We start from the raw sequence: 5,631 nt of genomic DNA, 5'->3' as shown, positions 1-5,631 counted from the left end.
AGTCTTTTCTTCCTTCTGTTTTCCTCCTGACACGAGGGAATGCTATGCTGAAACCTAATGTGGTGTATAAGGGATGTTAAAATAATATCCTGATTTCTGAATTCATATTATCCTCTCACCAGGGAGCCATCAGCCTCATAGATTAAATACAAATAAATAAGAGAAAGAGCTCAATCTTGTGGTTGCCAGCTGGAAATAAATTAAAAGCTGCTTCCTTTTTAACTATGGTCAATTGTCCTTCCCCGTAGGGACCATGCCTTGGAAATATAAAAGAATATATTTAGTTCTTGATGAAAGAATAATAATTTAGGAACATCTCTTAGAAATAAAGCATTAAAGCTATAGTTACACAAAATCACCTTTCTGTCCATGAATTTTTCAAATTTAAGACTCTAAAATGCTTTGGAAAAACATTATCTCAACATTCCAGTGGCACAATGTTTTAAATTTCTCGTTTAGAAGAAGGAACCAGAAAAATCTAAAGTATACATAGGCTAACAGGCTTTTCTGATCTCCAAGAAGTCAGCAGTAGAATTATGTAGGTGATCTTCCCAGCAAAACATCTTTTTCAATCAGAAATAATTTGAGGAGAGTTGAATTTATATATTCAAAAGCATAAAAAACTTTATAATTAAAATAATAAATTGGATGATCAATTTTTGTTCTCATTAAACTATATGAACTATTCTGAATTGTTTTACTATTATTAAATGTTTGTTTTAAAATAAACAAACAGGGATTTGACACATTGTTGACCCCATAAAGAGTTTCTGGTGATAAAATAAAAGAAAGGTGTGGAGGAAGCAAGTCTTATTTCTAAAAGTACTGAAGCCAAACTGTTATGTAAGTCCAGCTTTATAACTTGTATAGCCAAAATTTGTATTAAAAATTTAAATTACTTTCAGTGTAGCATTCTCTTTCTAAAACTATTGGAAAAAAGATATAGGTAGTCATCACAATATCTTTATGTAGGAACAAGGTCATCCTGTGTTCCTAAACAATGTTTCTAGATTTTGCATGGAGCCAGCCTAGGTGTTTTTTTTTCCTTTTATAAGTATTCATTTGCACTCTACAATTCCTGCATTATAAGTCTTCACATTTAATTTCAAAGCTTAAATGTTTTCATATACACCTACAATTCAGAGTGTAGCCATAGATTTGGTACAGTGCAGAGTTCATATCCATGGACTAGTTCCTTATTTTCAGCTTGAACATGGAGTTGGACAATTTTGCTTGTATTAGCAAATAAAATTACATGATCTGTTACTCAGACCTTACGTACATTCAGAAGAGGCTCACAAGCCTTCCTAAGGAATATAAACTGACCGCAGACCCCACTTTTCCCAACTCTATGGATGAACACTCATGCAGTTTGTTAAAAGGGCTATCCCTGCCATCCCCTTCACTACTGTACTGCTTACTACTTCGAAAACTTAGAGAACAAGATAGCGTACTCATCACATACACTGTAATAAACACTATTAATTAGAACTTGTTACACACTCTACATACTTAATTTCAAAGCATGACAATGACTCTGAACTGTAGGTATCATTATCTTCATTTAGAAAAATAAAAGTAAAGCTCAGAGAGTTAAAGTGGATCGACCAATGTTAAGTACCTTCTAAACAGTACATAAGGATGATGATCTAACAGTACATGCAAATGAGTTGCATGTTATTGTAAATTAATAGCTGGCTTCAATTGAAGTCAATTTTCTGATTTTCCTCTGAAAATTCCCTCTCCTCTGATGTGTCTAAATCGAAATTGCTCTACAAAGCCCTCCTCACAAAACTACCTGTGTCAACATCAAATCCATGGTGCCCTTGGATTCCAGTATAGACAATAACATATACCTAAGCTGGCTATTTTGATTTAGTAGTTTTAATGTTTCCAGTATATGTGATCCTTTAAGAAAACCTTATCAAATTCCAGATTATTTCATGTGACCACCCTACAGTTCAGAAATTAGAAATAAAAGCATTGCCAAAAAAGGTTTGCACAAAATCATTCTTATCAGCTGTCTTGGTAATGTGCACAAACTGGAACTGACCCAAGAGTCTATAAAGAGGAGAATGATTGAACAAGGGCTTTATCACCACACAATAGGATGACACTTCACATATAGAAAGAGTTGCTGATGCAGCAACAACGTGGATAAATCTCATAAAATCATGTTCAGAAGAATAACTCAGAGTATGCAGTATGACTTCCGTTATATGCCATTTAAGAAAATCCACGGTCTCCCTGACAACGATGGCTGGGGTCCTAGGAGGCGGTGCTAACTGAAACAGAGCAGGAGGGAACATCAGGGTAAGAGAAATGACTTATATCTTGAGCTTTGGATGAGGGTTACTTAAGTGTATGCATTTGCTTGAAGTTGATTAACTATGCATTTAAAATGGATGAATCTAACTATATGTTAAATATAACAATAAAAATTTCCACTTTATTTTAATAAGTAATACGCTCACATCATGGCCCTACCACTGGTCTCATCTCTAATATTTTTTGTAAATTAAAAAAGTAAAAATTCTTACTGGGTTTGAGGATTCAATTATCCCTATGACTTGTTAATAAAATAAGCCAAGAATTTTATAATTGTTAGAATAATCAGATAATGGTACTGATAAAAAATTCAAAGTGGCAAAAAATGGTATCAAGACTTCCTAAGCTTCACAATCAATTTGAGGCAGCTATGCTCATCCCCAGACCTGCCTTTGCTACTAACTTTTTGGAGTGAATGAATAGCCTGAAAACTATGGGAGCAGATTATAGAGTTCATTGATCCATGGCTCAGTTCTGAGAGGCAAATCAGAAAGCCCTCTTACAGGAGGGCAAATAATTTGACAACAATACTTACCAAATGCATTCTGATGCATCCTAGCTTAAAATCTGTGGATTGCTATGTTTCCAAGTGAAAACAAAATCACGCAGCAGAAACCTTTCCAGAGAAATAGGATCACAAAAATTATTTTTCAGAGATTGTTGACAGTTTTCAACAGGGAAAGTCAACATGGAATGAATATTTCACTAGATTATTTACATACATAGATTAAACAAAAACTAATACATGACTGTAAACAGGATTACCTGCTCTTAACAACCCACCAAAACCACATTTCGTTTGTCTATAGCTTGTAAAACATTTTATTGTATATAAATAGATAGAGAAATAGAGTGTTTTTATTACACCTCCACAATGCCATCTTGAAAAGACTGGCTAAATTTAATAAGATTTGCTGTAAAACACTTCAGTATCAAGGATTTTGTTTTTCTTTCCTACAAGAAATTGAATGAGACTGAGTAATGTGTTTCTCTTTGTTAGTTGATTACGTTAGCAAAAACTGGACATGACAACTATTAAAATTTATAAGATTGTCAGGAGTGACACAGCTGTTATTGAATTGCTTTTCACGGAATTTTGCTCCTAGCATATTTTGTTTTCTTATTGTTTCATGCTAATAGGGTTTTTGTAGCTATAGCTGGAGTTTTAAAAATTATATGATGTATACACTCACACAGACACACACACATCATAGGGAAATAAAGAATAAAGGAATCTCCCCATGCAGTCATTATGCAGATATTTAAAAAATTGAGAATGCTCCAATAAATAAGCACGCTCCAGGACATCTTATTTATTAAAGCTTTCATACCCTGCAGGTGTTAACTAATTTAATCTGACACTCTGACCGGGATATAAAAAACTGTAAAGACGATAGCAAACAACTGAATAAGAATAAAAAATAGGCATATGTGAGAAATAATTTGTCATACATCAAATTCCATGCAATTGTTATTAAAACAATTATTATTTTATATTTATTCTGCTTTTAATAATTATATTTCACCTATTTCTAAAAAAGATTTTAGTCAACTTAAAATGAAACACAGAAATAAAATTGAATTGTACACTTTAAGAGTTTATTTCATGCTTATACTTTAATTTCTCACGTTGAATCATAATTTTAGAGCAGAAAAGGATTTAAAGATCATCTGCCTTGCGATTATGCTTGTCTGTACGCAGAACAGTTAAATGTCTTGCCAGAGATTCTACAATTACTAGTAGAGCCAAGACTGGATCCCAGTTAGAAACTGTTAGTTGTGAAGATGAAGTTTGGCTTCTTTTATAAGACAGCCAGTACTTACATGTACTATAATTACAAGCTTGTTTCTCTACAAACAACTCAAAAGAATACAGCTTTAGGGTGCAGTGGTCAAGTACAATGCAAGACATTATACAGAAACGAAACCAGGAAAAATATGAGCAACAGACTTACAGCCCAGATGAGGAAACAAAGAAAGAGAAATCCCTAAGACCCTGAAATAGGACAACTGGTTTAACACAGGCATACGCTGGAAATATTATGGGTTTGATTCCAGACCCCTGCAATACAGCAAATATCACAATAAAGGGAGTCACATGAAGTTTTTCTTTCCTCGTGCATATGAAAGTTATGTGTATGCTAGTCTGTATTCAATTAAATGAGAACCAACATGTCTAAAACAGCAATGTATACACCTTAACTTAAAACTTCTTTATTGCTAACAATTGCTACTCATTGCTTCAGTCTTCTGCGAGTCAGAGCCTTTTTGCTGGAGGAGAGCCTCGCCTTGATGTTGATGAAAACACACCATCCGTCAAGCGTGATAAAGGGAAGTGCAATAAAATGAGGAATGCCTGTACTCGTTCCGCGAAGAGTAACTCTGAGCCACATGAAAAGGCAACACAAAGTGTTCTATAGAGCCATAAATAAGTTCAAAGAAGAGAGCTGACTGTGGATATCAATCCCCAGTGTCACTGGTAGTCGGTGACTTTGTTCAGAAGTACGAAGCCAGCCATGCGTATACTCGACACCCATCTGTTGCAAATACGGTTTTGCTGATGTATGTTTCAAAGAAGTAATGGAAAACCTTCTGAGACTCATAAAAACTGTGATACCATTTCTGTTGATCTACTTGGCAACAAATGACCAGAGACAAAATAGCCACAGTATGCCTTTCAAATGACTATAATTTCATATAGTAAACTGAAATTTACCCTACAAGTTCATTTTTCCTTGCAGTTGAGTATCATAAGTGGAAGGTAAATAGCAGGTTATATGAAGGTATAAAATAATCAAATTTGATTTTCTAGACAAGGGATTCTAGCAAGAAAATAAAGTGAATTATTAGAGAAAAAAATCTAGGGGAAAACATAAAATGTCCAGATAAAACTGCTTATGCAGAAAAACAAGGTCAACATAGAAAGAACTATTATAGCGACTATATGCAATTATTTTCAATATAATTTCTGTGTGCAAAGAAGTCCTGAGACAAAAAGTTAGAATTCACTGCTTTAAAAGTAATAGCAGAAAGAGAAAAGCATGATTAGCATGATAATTTTCTATTTTTCCTTTTTTTATTGCTGAAATACATACAATAAATGAAGTTCACATGTAAGACAACCCCAAAGGCATATCTTAATCATAAGCAATTTCTAACATAATTCAATATTTTATATACTTAAACACATACACATCAAAATCGATAAAAATAATACTATAATCTTGAACCCATTCATATTTATGAAAGAAGTAAACATGGCCCATTCTGCCATGTTGACCTTGATGTTTTCCAAACACTCCA

The sequence above is a fragment of the Desmodus rotundus genome, chromosome 7 (genome assembly GCF_022682495.2).
Source record: "Desmodus rotundus isolate HL8 chromosome 7, HLdesRot8A.1, whole genome shotgun sequence".
In the NCBI taxonomy this organism is placed as follows: Eukaryota; Metazoa; Chordata; class Mammalia; order Chiroptera; family Phyllostomidae; genus Desmodus; species Desmodus rotundus.
The sequence above is the reverse complement of the archived record's forward strand: the minus strand, read 5'-3'. Positions refer to the sequence as shown.